A 23,285-nucleotide genomic window follows, 5' to 3' on the forward strand; every position below is an offset into this window, starting at 1 on the left:
AGGGGCGGCGCATGCGCAGTTCGCAGGGATCCGCCCCCGGGGAGGGGCGGGAGGCGGAAGTGTGGAGGGTTGCGGTTGCCATGGCAACGGTTGGGTTGCAGGGCCTGGTTCGGAGGGCCTGGCCCCGCTCTGGTGGGGATGTCGGGGGGCTCGGCCTCTCTGCCCTGCCGCAGCCCCGCAGCCTGTTACGGACGCTAAGCCGTAGAATCACACAATCATACAATCAGTAAACTTGGAAAAGCCCTCCATGATCACCTGGTCTAACCATCCCCTACCACCAATGTCACCCACTAAACCATGTCCCTAAGCAGCACGTCCAACCTCTCCTTGAACACCCACAGGGACGGTGACTCCACCACCTCCCTGCGCAACCCGTTCCAATGCCTGACTATAACTATACTCCTGAACATAACATTAAATTTCTAGTTAACCTGTAAAAAAGGACTCTCCTTTAAAATAAATGGCCCTTTTTACAGCCCCCTTCCTTAAGGAGGTCAATGCGCTTGAGGTGTTCTTTCTGAGCTCTGCTGTGTACTTGTGCCATCTGGAACACTGCAGGTGTTATTTTTGTGCTTTGTTGAGTACTTCAGGAACACCTGCATGCAGCATCATGCATTTTTCTTTGTTTGGAGTAATTTGACTTCAGTAGGACTTGAAACAGTTTTCTTGTTTTGAATTTGACCACCAGTGGTATAACAGAGAGAGAATTGTGGACACAACTAGGCTTAAACGGGAGTGGATGACTAGTAAATACGGAAGGGAAAGCAAGGAGGCTCTTTTGGGGATTTTTTTTTTCTGGTCTTCACTCCAAGACACAAGCAAATCTAAAGCTAAAAGTTCATAAAATAACACTCTGGATCAACAAGAATCAGGTTTTAACCCAAAGGAAACCAAAATACATTAAGGTTATTAAAATAGCCTTTAAGAAATAATTTGTTTTGTGTGTGTGTCTATGTAAACATGGCATCGGTTCACACACACACACACACACACACAACTGAAATATTAGAATACCTAGAAAATCCTCCTACCAAGGGTTTAAAAGTGTTACTGCTATTTGTGAATCTATCATATCAGATAATGTATTTTAATAAATGATAACATCAACAAATAATGTGTAATAATATGCACGTTCAAGTGTCTTGATCCTTTTTCCTCAAACACAATTATGTGGATTTCAATATTCATTTAATAATGCCTCATTAGAAACTTTATTCAAAACACACATTGATTCTCCATATGCTCCACATGGAGTTTGCTACGTATTGTAATGTTTCAAGTTTTTTGTTGTTTGTTTGTTTGTTTTTCTGCAAGAAAACATCTGGTGTACCACCGCTATTTATTTGCTCCTTTTACCTCTGTATGAAATGACTTAATGAACCAGCTAGTGTCTAGGTTATAGTCCACTGGACCACAGATTAGAAATTCGTAAATCAGTGTAACATTACTGATATACTGGATTGCATCAAATCAAGCATCCACCAAAAGTGTGGACTAGAAAAAATGCAAATTGCTGCTATAGGAAAGCAATCACTCACTGGCCAAAAAAAAAAAAAAAAAAAAAGCCATACCAGCAAAGCCATATTTTTTTCTTGTTCAACTATATTAATAACGGGGCTTCTTCAAGCACAACTGTGTGAGTTGGAAATGTAAACTCCTTGTACTCCAACTTACATTATTACTGAAAAGTCTATAGCATATCCTTGCTTTTGCTTATGTAATGATGACTACTTATTTCAGAGTTGCATGCATTTTAATAAGAAATACTTCTTTCTCTGTCTCAGCAGATACTGCGTGTTAGTGGTTTTTGGCCAAAATTACTTTTCTAGCTAGTATTGGCCACTGCATGCTGCTTGGCTGGCCAGCAGAAAACGTCAAAATTGCATTTGACTTATAACAGAAATTACCTGTGGGAAAGAATTTTATTTTTTATTTTTAAATCTTCATTACCATTTCCTTAACAATTGCCCAATTTTTTTCATAAAGTACTAAAAAATGTCTCAGATTTTATTTAGTTATTTATTTATTTGTCTCACACTCTAAACTGCTTAAGCAAGCAATTCTGTATGTGAAAGACATCTTTTGTTAAAAAACAAATCTAGGATGTTTGATGTTACATGTTTGAGGGCTACAAAGATGGTGAAGGGTCTGGAGGGGAAGATGTATGAGGAACAGCTGAGGTCCCTGTGTTTTTTCAGCCCAGAGCAGAGGAGGCTGAGGGGAGGCCTCATGGTGGCCTGCAGCTCCCTCACGAGGGGAGCGGAGGGGCAGGCGCTGAGCTCTGCTCTCTGGGGACAGCGACAGGACCCGAGGGAACGGCATGGAGCTGGGACAGGGGAGGGTCAGGCTGGGTGTTAGGAAAAGGTTCTTCACCCAGAGGGTGGTCGGGCACTGGGAGAGGCTCCCCAGGGCATTGGTCATGTCACTGCGCCTGCCGGAGTTCAAGAAGCGTTTGGACAATGCTCTCAGACACAGGGTCTGATTTTTGGGATGGTCCTTTGGGGACACATGAGTTCAACTCGATGGTCCTTGTGGGTCCCATCCAACTCGGGATATTCTATGATTCTATGACTCTATGTTAAGTTTTTGGCAGTACCTACCACCTAATTAAAAGCATAAATGTAGTGCATAGGTCCAGTCCTTTCCAGGTGACTCTCTGTAGACAGATATTGCAGTTCTTCCAAAGTTTAGTTTCCAAGTTTCCAGTCTTTCCATACTTAGTTATGATCAGGCTTTAAAAATGCATACTTCAAAGAAGCAAGTATATGCAAATCCCAAAGAGTTTATAGTCTAAATTTGGCTCAATTTAAATCTGAAGTATTTGAATTGTTATCACATCTGTTTCTCATAGCGGTATGTGACTACTGTGAAGATCAGTCTATAATCTTGTCCTCTAGTTTATTCTGAAATGTATTATAAAATGGTGTCAGTCTAATTTAATATGGCTTATTTTTTCCAAGTTGTTTTAGTAGGTACTTTTCTGCTTCAACTATCAAGAATGCTTCCTTCCATCAAAATGAAAATCAAGACAGTCTCTTTGCATGGTCCACAGCTAAGGTTAATTGCCCAACATAAAAATGTTTCATTTTTATTGTGGAGATGAATGGACTTCACGAGCAAGTCAATTATTATAAACTTGTGCATATTTTTCAGGTATTCTGCTAAAAATGAAAATAATATAGTACATTAAACAAGAAAGACTAAAATACAGTGCATTGGAACTCATGTCCCCTGAGTTCCATCTACTGACCTATCAGTTTTAAAGAACATAAGTTCTCTTCATAATTGATTAGATATTGAATTATTGCATGACTGATTCAAATGTTTATGATGAAGTACATTATTTTTCAAGTGTAATTTTTGCACTTGAGTTCTCAGGAAGATCAATTCTTTGGAAAAGCAATTTTTCTCCATTACAAATGTTTGTTCACAGTTTTCTTTTCACCCAGATTGGAAAGTGCCTGAATGTCCTGACCTCAAACAGACCATGTAACTCATCTTCCTGCCCCCCAACTTTTTTTTTTTTTTTTCCTAAAAAACTAGCACAAAGAAAAGAAGCATGCTGTTTGATTTGTATGCTGCACTGAGTACTTTGCTGATTTTTTCCTCTGGCTCTGCTCAGCCACATGCATTCCAGATGGTACTTTAAAAAGCAAACTTGTGACTGTTATGTACACTCTTGCTGGCATATAGCAAACCACATTATGCAGTGACATTTAGATAGAAACTGAGGCAAAAAGCCTGTTTCATTTCTAGCTTCAGCCAAGTGTATCTATCGGGCTGCACACCCATAATTTTAAAGTGCATAACAGCTTAGTTCATATATAAATAACTTTTTCTTCATAGAGAGGACAACATGCTGTAATTCATTTTGAATAACTGAAGTAATCATTTTTCCCTGGTAAACACTGGAATTTGAGATCCAGATCATAAGTCACACACCCATACTCCAGTTCCTTCCAATCTAAGCCATTTTGCTGAATCACTACAAATTACTAGTAACATGTTTGCCAGATAAACTGCTTTTTTGACCCATCAAATAAGAAAATCGTGACAGTCACAGTCATACTTAACATAAAGTTATAGAACAGTTTAGGTTGGAACGAACCTTAAAGATCATCTAATTCCAACCCCCCTGCCATGGGCAGGGACACCTCCCACCAGAACAGGTTGCCCAAAGCCCCATCCAGCCTGGCCCTGAGCACCTCCAGGGATGGGGCATCCACAGCTTCTCTGGGCAGCCTGCAACACTGCCTCACCACCCCCAGAGTAAAGAATTTCTTCCAAATATCTAATGTAAACCTACCGTCTGTTAGTTTAAAGTTATTGTTCCTTGTCCTATCCCTACAGTCCCTGACAAAGAGTCCCTCCCCAGCTTTCCTGTAGGCCCCTTTTAGGTACTAGAAGGCCGCTGTAAGGTCTCCCTGGAGCCTTCTCTTCTCCAGGCTGTACAACCCCAACTCCCTCAGCCTGTCTTCATAGGAGAGGGGCTCCAGCCCTTTGGTTTCTTCAGGGCTCTCCTTTGGACTCAATCCAACAGGTCCATGTCCTTCTTGCGCTGGGGTCCCCAGAGCTGAACACAGTGCTCCAGGTGGGGTCAGAGTAGAGGGGGAGAATCACCTCCCTCGCCCTGCTGGCCGTGCTACTTTTGATGCAGCTCAGGATATGGTTGGCTTTCTGAGCTGCAAGTGCACATTGCCAGCTCATGTTGAGCTTCTCATCAACCAACACCCCCAGGTCCTTCTCCTCAGGGCTGCTCACAGTCCATTCTCTGCCCAGCCTGTGTTTGGGCTTGGGATTGCCCTGGACAAGGTGCAGAACACTTGGCCTTGTTGAACTTCATGAGGTTTGCACAGGCCCATCTCTCAAGCCTGCCAAGGTCCCTCTGGTTGGCATCTCTTCTCTCCAATGTGTAGACTGCACCACACAGCTTGGTGTCGTCAGCAAACTTGCTGAGGATGTATTTAATCTCACTGTCCATGTCACTGACAAAGATGTTAAACAGTGCCAGTCCCAATAATGACCCCTGAGGACCAACTGTCATTACTGATCTCCACTTGGACAATGAGCCATTTACCACCACTCTTTGAGTGCAACCATCCAGCCTATTCCTTACTCACAAGTGGTCCATCCATCAAATCCATGTCTCTCCAGTTTAGAGACAAGGATGTCATGCAGGACAGTGTCAAACACTTTGCACAAGTCCAGGTAGATGATGTCAGTTGCTCTTCCCGTACCCACCAATGCTGTAAAAGTTGCATCCCATCGTAGTAGTAGTAGTAGTTCCCCATCACAGAAGGCCACCGGATTTGTCAGGCATGATCTGCTTAGTGAAGCCATGTTGGCCATCACCAGTCACCTCCTTATTTTCCGTGTGCCTTGGCATCATTTCCAGGAGGAATCAATGATCTTGCCAGGCATAGAGGTGAGACTGTAGTTCCCTGGCTCTTCCTTTTTTCCCTTTTTAAAAATGGGGGTTATGTTTCTTCTCCTCCACTCAGTGGGAACTTCCCTGTACTGCTGCAACTTCTGGCTTAGCAACTTCATCTGCCAGTTCCCTCAGGGTCTGAGGATGCATCTCATCAGGTCCCATGGACTTGTGCACCATCAGGTTCGTTAGCTGGTCTCAAATCTGATCTTCTCCTACAGTGGGCTGTTCTTCATTCTCTTGGTCCCTGCTTTTTCCTTCTGGAACTTGGGCAGTGTGGCTAGAGCACTTGTACTTGATGGTTAAAAGCGAGGCAAGAAAGTCATTGAGTACCTCAGCCTTCTCCATATCCAGGTTAACCAGGTCACAATCCTTCACTAGTACCTCCAGGCAGAGAGGTTTTATATTTATTGGGAATTCTTCACATGACAAGTCAAAGGTGTTTCCTACCACTTTATTTCTTTTGGGGAACACAAAAAAAGAGATATAACTGAGGACAAAAAAAGTCTAGATTTTTGAACGACAATATGACGATGGAAATCCTGCTCTTGGTGTTTGCTAATACTGGATAGGTAGAATGATGCTAAGATCTGACACAGAAAATCATGCACCAAATAATCAATACAAATAAACTTGTCTCTATTGAAGTTTTCAGTGTCTCCTTATTTTATTTATTTATTTATTTTTCTTAGAATTAAAATGGCTTTTTTTTCCAGCTCAGGAGAAATGGTATAAGACTTTCAAATTTTCTATAGACTCAGCATTCTTGCACCATCCTTTTCACTCAAATGTAGATATCAGCCCACTTCTGCTGAACATTTTAAAAAGATTTAAGTTTTTTTTTTTTATTATTTTTTATTTTTTTTTTAATGGGAAACTTTGAAAGTATCCTCCCTTTGTCTTCCTAATGCATTTTGTTTCCAGTAGACTTAATTATGCATTTAGCCAATTGTAATTTAATTTTCTGGAAAGGGTCTTCCTTTAAGCAGCAGCTTATCAGATGCAGTTTCTCTTATGTACTGGAGATTAATGTATTTTAATTTTAAGCAATTAACACCAGTAATGGTCTCTTGGTCCTGAAGGTTTGAAGTGGCTGCTCAGTTTCAGTCTTTCTCCTCTCCTATCTTCCCACACACCTCTGCCTTTCTCCTCCTAACCTGCAAGTTGTAATTTGTGGTCATTTTTAACTTTAAAATTGATCAGAATGGTGAAACCGAGGATCTTGACTGGTAGTGGATGGACCACGGAAAAGAGTACAGGGACAGTGCTGCAGGGGAAGCATTAGCAATACAAAATAAATATTGATTTTTAAATAGCTTTCCAATCAAATACACCAAATTTACACATATCTTAAGTGCTGATGCTTTATAGCATTTTGGTCGAGAACAGTTTACATTAATGTAAACTTTGTAGTAATGAGAGCACACATCAGACTCTATCAGCATGATGATATTCATGTGTATTGGGTTTACGTGGCAAGGTTTTGGTAGTGGGGGCTGCAGGGATGGCCTCTGTGAGAAGAGTCCAGCAGCTGCCCCATGTTAGATAATGTATGTAGTTAAAACTATTTAGGATTTTTTAAGTCTTTTGAGTTAAAGTTGTCCAAGAAAACAAATCAGAAGCTTTGGAAAATATATACCTGTAGGCTTTCCAAATTATGCTTTCCTGCTTTCCACCATTTGCTCAGACTGGTAGCCGTGGTGCAGGCAATGACTATAAAATGATTTTTCGGGTGATGTACACCAAGATGTGGCCAAACTATTAATAATTTCCTGCAGAACGGTGTGCCCTAAAATATGTGTTATCTATTAAATAATACCACCTGTCTTCATCACAAGATTTATAAGAGTGAGCTCTGTGCCTCGTTATAACTTACCAGAAGCAATGTGGAGTGCTGAACTTTCAGAGGAAAATAGCCCCAAGTTTCAGCAGATGCAAAGAAGCTCTTACGCTGTACTGCCACTGAGGCGGGCTCTGCACAGATCACCAGGAAAGTACCCATTTTCCTTCTGGTTAGATTACAGCTACAAAGCTAATTGTAGCTAATGTGTCTGTATCTAGCAGCATGTTCCACAAGTCTGGAAAAAGTTTTGCACTCTCTGTCTCTGGCAGTACAGTAGCAAGATATAGCTGCTGTCCTGAAAACCAGTCAATGGCTGTGTCTGTCCTGCAAAGGTGCAGTTATTCGGTGGTGACAATTAGCAAAGAATCATGGAAACGTGGAAGAATCTTTTGAAAGAGTATGGAAAGTTATATCAGGGTTTTACTTTTATAAAGTTATAAGTAATGTTTGCAAACAAATCCTGCCCCTTTAAAAAATTGATTCCATTCCCGAAATGACATTGACTTGACTTCCCACCTACCTGGTTTCTGTTAGTTATCCTTCAGGTCTTCGTAGATTCTGTTCCGCAATGCATTGTGTTTGAAAGGGGAGTTTGAAAGCTCACTGAGCATGGATGAAGCATCCCTGTTAGAGTGACATGACTATAATGAATATTCTTATTGCAAGGTAACCTTCTGGTAGGCAAGGCTGAAGTCTTAAGAAAAAATGTGGAATAGAGATTCTGAGTTGAACTATGTGACATTAATGGATGTTGGGCAAGATTGCCCAGTGGCATGAATCAGCCTATCAATACGTCAAGTACTGAAAGTTAGTAGAGATACACTATTTCATATCAGGTGAGTATCAGGTCTTGAAATCTTTTACTTTCTGAAACAAAAATGCAGTCTTCTCACTGAATGACCTTTTTCTTTAGCTATGGACTTTCCATTTGTGAGTTCTTACATTTCACATTTCCTATTTGTGTTAATTTACAGTTCAAAGTGGTCATATTTTTCAGTACAAATGTATGGAACTATCATTTGAAAAAAATCTCCTAGATATTTTATGGTTGTATGTAGGTATGGCTGTATTTGTTTCTCCGATAAAGTAGAACAATTAATTAAAACACTTAAGTAGACTAAGTGATTTACAGAGAATTATGGTATAAGTTAGAGCAATGTGGTAGATCAAAATAGCTATTAATTAAAGAATGAAGCCAGGCACTATTCAGCCATGAAAAATTGCATATTGCCAATACAGTACAATAGCTATACTATCCTATTTCTCGTACTATTGGGCATGTCTACGTAGTTTCTCTGTCTTTATAAACAAGAATGATTCTTATAGGATACCATAATTTCATTCTGCTAATAATAAAGATCCTTTTCGTATAATGCAACCCCCTAAACAATAAATTTCTGTAGATGAAAGAATCATACTTTATATGAAGGGTACATTTATAAATACTTCATGTGGAATTAATAGATGATAAATAAATGTTATAAGTTACATTACAGCTACATATAAAATAAGCTGAGGGTGACTGGGAGCCTATAAGTGGATGATGCTAGAGATTTTTATATACCAAGGTCATAGGCAAGCTATAGACATATTGGCTGTTGCAGCAGTTTTGAAGATTGACCATGCTATAGTTTGATGTACATTGGTAGACTGATGAACCAGAAGAGTCTCCTCTGGTTGTCATTCTCCTGGGAACAAATGGAATGACCTGAAAGAGACCAAGGATGACTATGGCAAGGTGGGAGATGCTCAGGTAATGGATCTCTCTCCATTTAGCCTCTACTCATTTAGCCTCCATTTATCTTCTCCATTTACCCTTTATTCAACACAGATGAGGTCATATCTCAAGCACATCATAAAGGCTGGGATCTGCCCTGTATAAGAGAGATGTCAACAGACTGCTGAGGACTAGTAAAACATCTGGTGAGAGAGTTTGAGCATATGGTGTAGAAGGATAGGTAAAGGGAACCAGACTTCTTTAGACTAGAGAAGAGAAGGCTCAGTTGGGATCTAAGATATTCCACTTTCTGAAAGTGACTTCAGGAAAGACAGGGTCAGCACAGTGAAATGACAAGAGAAAGCTTTACCATGGATGTGGTTAAGCCCTTGAGCAGATTGTCCAAGTGATTGTGAATTTGTGCCCTTGGAGGTTTTAAAAAATCAACTGGATGCATAGGAAATAACATTGCAACGCTTTTAACAAATCCATCTAAAAGATCCTGTGGGTGTTAGGACTCTTAGTGCACCCATAAGCCTTAAGTGGCCTGACCAGCCTCACCTGGCACCCCCTGGGACACCACCTGGGGACCCACCTTGTGCTGCCTGAGCTGTGCTGTCAGTAAACCTTTGACCAGCCCTGTGCTGGTGTGCTCAGGAGGCTTCCTGAGTTGGTCTTGTACCTCATCCATCACTTTGTGTTCACCTGATGGCCACACACAAGGAAGAAAATAAATGAGAGCAACCAGCACAAACATGAAACTGGATGTTTCAGTAAAAACAGGAACATAGTGAATAGGATTAATTTTTGTAAAATATAAAATATGTAATAATAAGTAACTGGAAATCATTTCTTCAGGAAAAAAATATTAAAGGGAGTATAGAATAGAAGAGATCACTAGATTTTAGTGACTATAATTGAATTAGAAGGGGTGTTAAAAAGAAGAAAAAAAAAAAAGTTATACTACCCTTGCTGACATGGTGGATAAAAAAAGAATGTTGCCTGAAGGGAGTGGTAGAAGTTTGACAGAGATCTCCTCTTAGGTTTCAGTTTAGACATAGATGCAATTCACTTAAGTATTAGTTTGTCATTCTGGTGTACATTGGAGAACAAATGGTAAAATTTAGATATTTCTGAGCCTGGTATCTGACAAGAACATGCACCAAGCAAAACCAATCAGAAATGGTACTGTATTAGAGTTGTTTTGTTTTGTGATGTGACATTATTGAAAAAATAGTCATGGAAAATTACTTTCAAATGAATGATCAGAAACTAGTTCAGCTGTAATTAAGTTGCGTTGTAAACAAAGGCAGCTTCCAAGGGCTCTGATGTGATGTAATCCATGTATTGTGTCCCTGAAAACAGCAAATGCAATCATTAACTCTATCCAAGTATTTCCAATGGAGGCACTGACAGCATGTAAATGAAGTCTCATTAATGTCTGGAAAGCTGTGGCTAACATATATCTATATTAATAAATGGGCTCATAAGCTTCAATTGCATTCCTTCCATCACATCACTCCCCAAAAAAGAAGCCCAGGTTTCATCTCAGAGCATCTACTGGGAATTACCATGACTTGTGCTGTCCCCCAAACTGTGTTTTGTCTGGAGGAATGCTGGATGGCAAGGGCTAACGTTGTGCCAGGGAATAGGCTAGTGTTCTGATAGCGTGGATGATCCTGTACTTGTGCACAAGACCATGCCCTCATGCCCTGGTGCTACTTTATTATTATTATTATTATTATTTTATTGGTATAAGTATCATCTTCTCAGTTTTCTATTCCTAGAGACACGGACCTGAACTGCAGTACTGGAAGGTGGAAGTACGAAGACAGTCAGGAGAACAGGAAACATATTTATGAAACCTATTTATGTTTATTTTACCTTCTGTTTTTAATATAAAGCTCAGGTCCTTTGGGAAGGGGATGTTAAAACAGGACTGGCAGATTGTTTCCTATTCTACGTTCCTAAAACCTGTTATTTTATTTCCTAAACGTTTACAGATAAACTCTATTCAAGAAGAGCATTTCTATTTCAAATATAGATAGCTAAAATGCATTTAGGCTATGTTGTTATCTTTTCAGTACAAAAAATAATAATGCTATGGTAATTTGTCTTAGACCTTTTCTAAACTTTCACACTGTGGTGGGGATGATTACATTTGTTCCTAAATTACAGTGTGATGTGCCTACTGCTGTACTGCTTGCTCAATCACAGCTCCCCATAAGCTGTGAGAACCCAGTCAGCAAAGGAGCAAAGCAATCAAACTGAGATCAAAAGAAAGGAGGGGCTGGGTTGGAGTGGGAGTTAGGCAAGGCATACTGTAAGGCAAGTGATAAAAGAGGAAAATACAAACCATTAGCCTACCAGAGACCCGGGGTGCCAGGAAACACTAAAATATTTAATGCCTCTAGCCACTGCCCAGAAAGATCAATGGAAACAGTCTTATTTACATCATTGGGATTTGAACTTTCCAGTGGAATTTATCTTGTTTAAGTTGTACAGAAGTCATATGTTTAGTCTAAGTTAGGTGACTAGGCCTTTTAACCTTAGGGAAGGTCAAAAAATAGGTAAGAATAATGAGGCGTTGGGATCATAGCCTGCTGCCTAGTTTGTAACAGGCTGCGAGGTGTGGCCACTAGTGAAAGATTGCGGTGGAACCCACGATATAATTAGAAGGCAATATTTATAAAATTAGTAAAAGAAAACAGGTAGCATCTAATGCAAGACTGCCCCACAGAATCACAGAATGGTTAAGGTAGGAAGGGACCTCTGGAGATCATCTAGTCCAACCTGCTCAAGCAGGGTCACCTAGAGCAGGTTGTACAGGACCCACGGCACTCATGAACAGGCTCAGGTCAAGGGCTAAGTAAGGTACATTAGAAACTTGATACTTATATAGATAATGTTCCCACACTCAGACAGAATTTTCTCCAGTGATACAAACCCTACATGTCATTGTACAACATACAAAATCTGTGTTATGAAAATGAGGGGCAATTTTCTCCTATATGCAGGTTATGTTATCTCCAAATTGTTTATCCCATAATTGCTTACTGCTTGGCTTCCAGCATCTTCTGTTGACATCTATTACTGGTCAGTGTTTTATTCTGTGATAAAACAGTAAGACATTTTGATATAGAATATACATTGCTTTGTCTAATAGAAATAGCACCAATGTGAAAGCAGTAGGAGAAATTCAGGTATGTATGCTCAATGATAAAGGATGCAGTAAAATAAATTGGCATTGCTGTACTGCTTTCCCTTCTTTGTAGGTCTGCAAACTCATCTGTTACATTACTGAACATTTTTCAGGCTCACCTTCCATTGAGGTGATGCAAAAGATAAAGGAATTCTTGGCTCTGATAATATTGCAGGCATTTTAGAATCAGCTTAAATTTGCTGGAAGCCTTTTATGGGCACAGCAATATATAGAGAAAGCTACAAGTAGTATTTCAAATGTAAATACTGCAAGCCAAAGTTTCTTCTGACACGTAGGAAAGAAAAAGAGAAAAGAAAAATATAATTTTTACTTCTTATTTTTATTCTTCCCTTTGCTTAAAGTACCGTTCTTATTGCCACCAGAAATGTTTTTATATACCTAAGGTTCAGATAAAGTAGGGTTAATCAGAGCTAAATGCATACGTGTGTGTATGCATGCGTATATGTATTTACATATCCCAATCTTTTGTGAACTTCTTGCCAAATGTCAGTTCAGTGAAAAGTCTTATGCGTGATACTGGGATAATTATGTTTAATAAGCAGGAAGCCACACTAGCAGCAGAACTAATTAATGTCATTTCCTATCAAATTGTGTTTGTATTACTACATATTCCCTCCACCCTCACCTGCAAGAGCACTGGCCTCTCCCACAGTCCCTATCATTTCATATTTCCTGGAAATATTCCCCCTCATGTCCCTTAAGCCTTTTTTGTCCTCAACTTCCTCCTGTGGGCAAGGCAAGAAGGAATGCACTCTGGCTGGCCCTGAGCTGCTGGGATGCTAACTGGCTGAGCATGCCTCTGCTGCCAGGCTGCCTGGCAGGCCAAACGAAATGGGTACTTGCCCTCTCCTATGGGTACACAATATTTACTTCTCCCTTCTTTTTGTATTTGCTTCTTTTCTGAAAGCTTTTAGGAATTTCAGACTGCTGAGACTTCTGTCCCCTCGACTTTTCTTTTTTTTTTTTTTTTTTTTTTTTGACTGGCCATCTGGTTCAAAAGTTATTAAGAAAGGATTGACAGATACCTTAATTGAATAAGCCTCATTTCCTTTCAAATTCAGGCTAACAGCTTGTTCTGCTGTGGGCAGCATTTCACAGAGAAAGCCAAAGACAGATCAGTAGGACCATGCTTGTGCTATGCCAGGCTGTTAGTTCTGCTTCACGCCAATGGAAACTAAAGCTCCTAATTCACCTAAACTGCTCAACATGGAGTAAATAACTATTTTTACCATACTGTGGCTCCCTCTATTCCAAGAAATAGATGAATTGCCTTTGGTTAAAATGTGGAAGCCATACTAGTTTATAATTACCTACCTACCTACCTATATGTTCTAGTTTCATTCTGACAATTCCTCCTTATCTCTAACTCCAATATATAACAATCTCAACAACAAGAGATGTTTTTTCAGTTGGTAACTATATGTATTAGTGTGAACATTTAACAGTCTAACGGGGGCACAACAGTCCCAGTTTTTTCTTGCCTTTATCAGTATAGTGTTTTAAGGATGAAAGCCATATATGTATACACACCCCCTCACATCCTATTCTAGGTCTTTATGCATTCTCAAAATAAGGTTTTGCATAAATCTTATACAATCTTTCAGCACAACAGAGAAGTTTGCCTAGTCAGCACATTATTGTATACTTTTTATTAAAATGAAGTTTTTCTTGTGCAGAAACCAGCCAGTACTCTTTGCCAGTAGCACGATAATATTCCTTTCAGGATAAAATTCATGTCACTGAACCCACCTAAGTTATGATTCAAAATCTAAATATTCCCAGAGTTGTCATAACTAATAGGCAGAAAACGCTTAGCTCTGAGATTTCCAGTAAACTTCACGTATATAAGATCTTCACCTCCCAGCAGCTGAACATCACATGCTGTTATAAATGTGGTTTTAATGTTCCTTCAAAATAAGTTTACCTTCATATTGTTACCTTAGCACTGAAAAAAATCAGTGTAGGCAAGCATGTGAAAATCACTGGTGACTGGAAAAAGTCCACAGTGACCCAGAGGAGAGCCTAGGATTCAATCTATATCCAATCGCATGTAAACGTTGTAAGAATATTATTTAGAAGCATAGAAATCTCTGTTCTGTCTGAGAGAAAACTAGATTTCGGTATGATTCATTTATATGAATTACATTGCTTCTTAGTCATAATTTCTCTTTATGCCTATGCTTTCCTTAGGTTTTAGTAGAATCCTGTTTTTACCTTAGGGATGAAAGGGAATAAATGAACAGGAGGTGCTGCGCAGTGAGCACCTCCTGCATGACTTTATGGACAGCCTGGTAAGGAGATGCAGACTTGAGTGAAGGAGAGGAAGAAGGGGAAGGAGGGGGAGAAGGGGAAGGAGGGGATCTGATTTTGATTTAGGAGATTTGTACAGAGTGAAGCTGAGGCACTGAGCTAATCTGGCCTTGGGTCCTTGCGCAGTGGAGGCCAGTCAAGTTTAGCAACAGTATCGATTGACCTTTCTGTGCCATGATCTAACAGGACTGAGATACCAGCAGCTAAATTAGAAATAGCAGAAATAACCAAGGAGCTGCACTTCAGAGCAGGACTTGTACTAGTCCTGGGACTTGGACTAGAGGAGACTGGTGAAGGAAGGGTATTTCTTCATTCAGCTGAGCTTGCTTACTCCCGAGAGTGGCATTACAGGTGAGCAGAGGTTGTAGGGTGGACAGGAAAAATGACTTAAAGTTACAGGGTTAATCAAACCCTTGGTTTGCCGGTCAGATACTCGGCTTGGATACTCTGATGCTTTCCAGGACAAGCTTTGGACCAGAAACACTCCAGCTGCTTTTGTTTGACACACAAACTGCTCAGTGCTTATCTCCCTACACCACAGTACTGCCAATGGAAATCTTGGGCAATATGGTGCACAGGCTTCTGAAAATAAATAAATAAATAAATAAATAAAAAACACTAAAATGTCTCTGCACTGAAATTAATAAACATAGTAAGAGAGCAATTGGCTCTTCATTCTGATCTAATGTTTTTAAGCTGTCACTTAAAAATAAGTGTAGTCATTAAGGACAAATTCTCTCCACGGACATATGTGGATGACCTAACAGAGTCTGTGCTAACAGCTGAAATCCTATTGTACTATGATTTTAAAAACAGTTTATCACACCCATAAAGCCAACATCTGGTTTGCTCTTCTACAAAAACTCTCCAGGAGCTACTATTTCAGACAATCATGGATTTGCCGTGTGAGGTTGTTATCGGGTATTGTTTATCTTGCAGCAATGATGACATTGCAGTTAGTGCTGTACAGCACACGTGGAAATGCACAGTTCATGGGGGTTTAAGCTAGGGTGCATCCCATATAATGCTAACTGCTTGTCCAGGTTGCCTGGAATGGAAAAGGCTCACTCTTGGCTCCAGCTGTAGTGTCTCAGCAGATTGTAGGTGGTCTGGACAGCCTTTGTTGCATCCCAGCCCTGGGGTATGGCTCACTCCCTGGATGTGCCTGCCACAGTCCCTGTAGAAGGTCCCCCCCGGCAAGTGACTCTTCCCTGTAGGTACTTTGCAGACAAAGGAGTGAATCTGGGCGTTACATTCTGCAGGAAGCCACAATGCATTTGTGGGCTTTATCTCACTGAACTGCAGTCATGTGAAAGTTGAGATCGTCTAAGCAAGCTGTCTTCGCCTGGCTGACAGGGCACATCTACACAGCAGTTCATGTTATTTGTGCTAAACACGCATCTTAAGATGTGTATCTTTGCCCTTTGAAGATGCATGACTCCCTCCACTGATTGGAGAGGTTCCCTGGACAACTGGTTTAAACTAGATAGCCAACATTTAGATGACAAATGTAAAGGTAAAAGCACCCTTGATGAACAGGTAAATGTCCCTTTGGAATGTTTACTGAGACATTACCATTGATAGCTCTGGCTGCAGACTTGCATTTTAGGAAGAAATCTGCATGACAAGACAGCCAAAATGTTGGAGCTGAGGAAGATTGTCCTATGCAGAAAAGCAAGAAAGAACTCTCCTATCCATTTTGTTTTCTGCAGCTAGATCTTGCTTTGAACTTCTACCAGAGAAGACATTTAAGTACAAAAAGGAACTGTCATACTTTGGTATATTTTTGTAGCTATTTACCAACATATTTTTAAAGCACACCTGTATGCAAATATATATCTCTACAGTCTGTTCCCTGTGGCATTTTTAGGTCTTAAGCATCTTAAGTTTTTCCTTTTTTTTTTTTTTTTTTTCCCTTATCCTCCTAAGACAGTGTAACACACCACTTAAGATCATCATGGAAAATAAGGAAAATAAGGTGATTGGTGATGGCTAACAAGGCTTCGCTAAGGGCAGATCTCTCTTGAGACCCCACCTGGAGGCCTGCGTTCAGCTCTGGGGCCCCCAGCACAAGAAGGACATGGATCTGTTGGAGCAAGTCCAGAGGAGGGTCAAGGTCAAAGATGATCAAAGGGCTGGAGCACCTCTCCTATGAAGACAAGCCAAGGGAGGCTGAAGACAGGTTGTTCAGCCTGGAGAAAAGAAGGCTCCAGGGAGACCCTACGATTTGTGGAAATCAGACTATAACCTCGGGATGGTTATAAAGCAGGTATGTTTATTGGACGCTGTGCACACATGCTGGGCGCAAGGGGGATAACTCCACCTTGCTTGCACAGAAGGGTTACTGGCAGTGTGCTTATATTAGTGGGATAAATACATATTCATTTCATTTCCCATAAGTCTCTTGCATATTCCTCAGGTCTCCGAAAAATCATTAACGTAGGTTCCCGCCCCTATTCACATGAGTATTGGAGTCCTTGGGTGGTCGTCAGGCATACTCTGGTGGTCTTTTGATGAAGGCCAAAAGTCTTCCTTGCTGCTAAACTTCTGACCTTTCCTGTCTTTGGCAGACTTCAGCAGTCAAGCCAGTTCTGGCTGACTCCATTATCTATGCATATAGTCGTTTATTCCCTTATCTTTGGGTCGTTAACATACAATTGTGCTAGCCAAGACCTACAGAATCAACATCCTTTATCTTGTTCCCTGTCTCATTATAGTGGAATTCCAGTACCTAAAGGGGGCCTGCAGGAAAGCTGGGGAGGGACTCTTTGTCAGGTGTTGTAGGGATAGGACAAGGAATAATGGTTTTAAACTAAAAGAAAGGAGATTTAGATTAGATGTTAGGAGGAAATTCACTCAGAAGGTCACCGCCTGAGTGGTACTGGCACAGGCTGCCCAGAGAAGCTGTGGATGCCCCATCCCTGGAGGCCAGGCTGGATGGGGCTTTGGGCAGCCTGGGCTGGTGGGAGGTGTCCCTGCCCATGGCAGGGGGCTGGAACTGAGTGATCTTTAAGGTTCCTTCCAACCCAAACCATACTGTGATTCTATGATTGTCAAAACTAAAGTAATATCTGACTCCAGCTCAGGCAATTCCTAAAATTGTTTGTACTGCGATAGTGTGTCACTTCGTGGAAAAATGTTGCCCCCCATGTGATGTTATATTGCTGAGATACCTTCTCACATATAGCAGATGACAGAGTGCTGAGAAGACATGAGACAGGGGGATCTAATAGAAGAAAATGCAGCACGGTCCTCCTACAGAAAATTGCAGGCTTTTAAAGGTGACCTGCAGAGAATTTTTTAAATGTGTTTGTATCCTGTTTGTGTTTCCTTACCATGCACAAAGAAAGCTTTAAACATGTTATTTTTTCTCAAAGCCAACAACAATTTCAAAAAGGAAGTGTATTTTCAAAGGGTAAATTTCATGCCTTCAATGGAAAACATAACAGCTGTGAGAAACACATACCCAGCTCGGAAACCCTCTTTATGCCAACAGTTTGTACTTCCAGCTCTCTCATCAGTTTAACCACAACCATTCAAGTATCAGCATATGTTTGTTCAGAGGGAGAGAGTGGCCCTTATAGTTGTGTGTGTATAAAATAGGCTGTTATCTTGCAGTATGAACAAGAATGAAGAGAAATAATGTTTTTCACTAAGTATCTACTTGTTTTTCACTGGGCTTAGCCTTGGGAAAGACCGTTACTTAAACAAGTTCATATCCAAGGCTATACCTGCATATCCTTTTAAGAATAAAATTACATCCAAATTAACCCCTCTATCACCTCCTATTTCTTTTCAAAGTCTTCACTGAGGAGGTTTTTCTTCCCTGGATCTTGGACAGCTACATCATCAGAGGAATACTATTGTTTGGAGTTCATTTTATTGTTGAGATTACTGTGTAATCTTCTGATCCAAGAAGCAACAAATATCACAAAAGCTGAAAATACACTGCCTTTTCTGCTCCCTGGGGCACCTGTCCAAAATGGCTTTGCCTCTGGAGATAAGAATTAAGTAACAGATACAGTGATTTATTTTCTTCTGTACTAAAACTAAGGCCTGGCAATTCAGATACAGAGGTTGGAGGCTTGTTTCTCTTTTCTGTCAATTTTGCACAGGAATAACTGATACAGTGGAGTAAAGAAGCAGGCCCAATATATGCTCTATGTACCTGTCTAGTGCCTGCCTAGTGCCAGGACATTTCTGATGAAAGGAGTTCTGAGGAATCCCTGTAGAGCTGAAATAAAACAGCAACTATTTAATGCTGAAGATTATGATAATTTTAGAGATTAATGTCGGAGCTTATGCTTCAAATACTTACACACTAGGACAAGGATATTTTAAAAAATTATTTTGTCAGTGGTTAGCTGTAGAGCATCCCAGTGAGACTGTTTTTATCCACCCGGTATCTTCACATCCTGCTCTGCCCTGCTGCTGAAAGCTCAGCAAACCTCACCCATCTCCTGTCATAGTATCCTGGGCACGCATCCATGGCGCACAAATTGCACACATCTAGTTCTCTCCTCTCTCATCTCAGGAATAAATCTCTTCCTCCTTGGAGATATTTAAAAGCCACCTGGATGTGGGTGGCCCTGCTTGAGCAGGGGTTGGACCAGATGGCCTCCAGAGGTCCCTTCCAACCTCAGCCATTCTGTGGTTCTGTGAATGAATGACCTTGGTTGTAGCTCTGCACTGCCAAGTGCATCCATCCTCTGTGAAGAACCTCAGATTCACGAACCTCAGGGTCTCAAGGTTGGCTACTGCACAGGTTTTCCGTATGTGGTATCAAGTATCAGCTAGGGATGGGGCAAAGAAAAGCCACACCACTCATACACTGAACTGTCACTGTAGGCACAACTGATGGAGACGGCTTTGTGCCATGTCATTTTAACTATACTGGAAGAAAGCAATTTTTTGGCATTTGCTGTCCTCCCGCTAGAGGCCTCTGTTAGCATATCTAAGCTGACACAGGCTTTACAGTGGTGACGGGCAACAAAACGATGTACTGCAGGGCAAGTGATTCTAAATTTATCCAATAATCAAAGGTATCAAAATCATATGATGACAATACCTGTACAATATCCACACTCTTGCTCTTTTGCCCAGCTTTACACTGCTCTGCCTATCCTTCCTCCTGTCCCCAGGGCTGTTACGGGTGTTGTAGTGCCTCTGGCTCTGGGCTCCTGGGCTACCTGCGCAGCAGTGGTGGAAGTGGAGGGGTTGCAAGGCTGGGAGCTCCTCCCCTCTTTCCCTTTACCCTTTTTTTTCCCCCTTTTCCCTTTCCCTTTTCCTTTTTCCCTCTCCTATCAGTAGATTTCTGGGGCCCGAAGGCAGAGAATTGTATTTGTACACCCCACAAAGTTACGTTGTTAAGAATAAGCATATCCTAGTAGATTTTTCGAAAGTATGCACTTAGACATAAATGGAAATCTAGCACTTTTAAAATAAATGAAATGTAAATCCCAAAGCTGTGAATTCCATTTGTTTGATCTGGGTTTATTTCTTCTCTTTTATAAAGTGATCGTGTACATAGTTTTGTCATTTCACTGCTAGTTAAAGGTGTCAGAATAACAAAGTTGAAGAATAAAAACCATGATGATTCATAGAACAAATGCAATGAAAGTTTCAAAAATGCAAGTACCATGTACCTTCAGCACAGGTGTCCTGGTAATATTTTGAGTAAGGAAATATTTCAGCCTTCTGGTTCTGAGCAGCTGAAGAACCACCACCACACACTGTTGACTTGGCCAAACATGCTGCATTTGCCATGCAAGAATTAATTCAGAAGGACTTGTAATTGGATCAGAACTGATTTTCTGCCAAACACCCAACCATTACTAATGCATTCCAGTCATTAACATCAGTGTGGGTATGTCCTGGATTTCTGGTGCCTGGGATATTTTCCAGCTCACATGACTGGTTTCTGAGTCATGGGAAAAAGTGAAGTTGCATGAGTTGCTGTATGTGATGCATGGTCTTTTCTGTAAATTTCTGTTGCATCTAACGATGCCATGTCTTTTCATCTTTCACAGAGGTACATGCTTTTGATTTTCACGTATTTTGTGCCAAAACTCATCAGTCGGATTTTAGCATCCTCTTACACTTCACTCTTCTCAGAGTGCAGATCTCATAAGCAAGTTAGAATTTCTGTCAACATCCACACGAAACGAAAGACAAAAGTTGGGAAATTACATCGCTGTATTTCTCCCTAGGACAGACTAGTATAAATGAAATAAAACAAACATTTTCTGGAAAAGGATTCTCTGTCCCTTTCTGGCCTGAAGTTTCAGCAAAGTTCTTGCCTTTTATAAGATATAAATGGATCTGAGTTATGAGGAAATCACATTATTAGTCATCAGATCTATCTATATATAGATTTCCATAGATTCTCTAAAATTTTTATCAACCCAGCTTCCTAAAGAGGCTAGGCTGTCTCTGTATTTAAGCCATAAAGAATGTATAATCTTCGAGAAAAAAATCTGAAAGCATCCTCCTACCATGACATTTTTTTTATAGAATGCTGACTACTGTGTGGCTGATTTTGTGTTGAAAAACAAACAGGAAAAAAGTATTTTTTAAAGTGGTTAAAATTCTGTCTTTTGGTTTGAGTAATTTGTATGGTGAAACTCCTTTTGAAAATGTGTTACTTGTTTAGTATCTTTAAGAAGATCAACCTGCAAGTTGTTCTGTAAACAAAGTAAGTCATTGCCCTACTAAATGAGCTTCATTATGCTAAGGTGGGTGGTCATTTTATTCTCATTATCATTTATTATTTGATACTTTTCTACACAAGGAAGAGAACAATATATTTAGAAAGCTCTTTTTACATATTTTTTATCTTGTTCAGTTGCAGGAAACTGGATGTCATATATAAGGATTTTTTTTGTTGTTGTTGGTTATGGGGAGAGTGCCCAAGCATTTTCAGTGTTGGATACATAAAGTCACTTTTATATTTCAGGTTAAGACAGGAACCACTCTGACAAGCTTTGTCAATGGTTTGCTATAGGTCAACAACTTCTTCTATATTCAACTAATGCAAAATTGTTAGCACTACTGTGCATCCATGCATCCCAAGAGGATGTGACATACAGCAGCTGCTTACAGTGTTGGCACCAGTGGCAGATATTTTGATATCTGAGGCAAGTTTATTGAATTTATAAGGGAACGTGACCTTCATGACAGTACTAGTGTAGCCCCAGAGTACCAGCACAGCATACTGCATCATTGTCGCCCCTCACCTTGGAAGCAGGGCATAAACATTTGGTGCCACGGTGCAAATAGAGCCTGTCTCCTACCAGCCCTTCTGAGCAACATAAACTCTTTGGTAAGCCACAAGTAGCTTGGAAACTGTTGGCCTCTTTTACCATGGTTATTTAATGACTGGAAAACTATGAAAGATCAGTGTTTTCTTCACGAGCTGCTGACTTCCTAAACTAATCATCTAGGTGCAAGTTCTCCTCCTGGATCATGCCAGGTTAAGTTGATCTTTTAATAACTGAAAGAAATCAAAAGCATCCTACCTGGATACTTCAGCCTCAAGGCTAATGTGGCCACAGTAGTGATCATAGTCTCCTCAGAAGAAAGACTGAAAATAGGGGTCCCCATAGAGTTTTATTCTGTAGTTTACAGGGACTGTAAATCTATTAATCAAGCCTAATGATTCTCCAAAATATATTCACTTCAATGCTAATGGCTAGATAGCCCTGTAACCGAGACAGATTTTATGATATTTTGCCTACTTCTATTGCACTTTTAGTGGCTGGAAAGCTTCCATATAAGTTAATCTCCTGTCTCTCCTTCGGGAAACAAGGTCAAGTTTAGCATCAGTTTAATATATAGCACTGCATCTATCGAGACTTCTGAATCTTGCAGTTGCAGGGGACAATTTCAATGTGTGCAATCCTTTGCTATTATTAAATAGCAAAATTGCCTTAAAGACAATTAAAGTTATTATGATTTTTGTACCTCCTTTGTGTGTCTCCCAGTTAAATCCAATCTCTCATTGGTTTCTGTGCCTTGTAGGTAAGATTTCTTTGGTGTCCTCTCTCTGTACTCACTGCTCACACAGTCCTGCTGCCCCTTGTTTCTCTTATTCCTCAGCTGTTTCTCTGCTGCTCCACCTCAGTTGTCTGGATTCTTTCAGTCAGCCTGAAAACATGGTTATACATTCCTCCCTGAGCTTTTCCAACACCCAGATAAACATTTGAACACTTGTTCCCTGCTAGCATTTATTTTCCTATTATCTATTGTTGGTATCCATGAGGCCCCCTTCACTAACGTTCTTTCCTAGACAAGCCAGAGGGCTTCTTTCAATTCAGATCCCCCTACATGCTGCCTTCAGGACCACTGGCACTTCACATCTTCTGCTCCACCTTATCATTTGGTGAGCTTGCATTCCTGGCTTTCTACTTTTACATCAAACACTGCTTTCTTCAGCACCTCTTCTGGCAGATCCTCCCACTGCCTCTCCACTATCTGTTGGCACCCTTCAGGATTTCATCCTCAGTCCTCCTCCTTTCCTCTTTATAGTATCTATTTTGACTAACTCATCCTCCCAAACAGTTTCTGTTTCTTACAACATTATTCCTCCTATTGTGATTTTTTTCCACTGAAATACCTTCTTTGATGCTACCTTGCTATTTCAAACTCTCTTCAGATGGGACTTTCTTAGCTGTCCCTGGTATGGTCTTTTCTCCCATTTTTGTTTATTCAGAATTGTACTGTTCTCCTTGTCTTGCAGCCTTAAGGTCAACTCTGATTTCTCATT

Source organism: Cygnus olor, chromosome 2 (genome assembly GCF_009769625.2).
Source record: "Cygnus olor isolate bCygOlo1 chromosome 2, bCygOlo1.pri.v2, whole genome shotgun sequence".
Lineage (NCBI taxonomy): Eukaryota > Metazoa > Chordata > Aves > Anseriformes > Anatidae > Cygnus > Cygnus olor.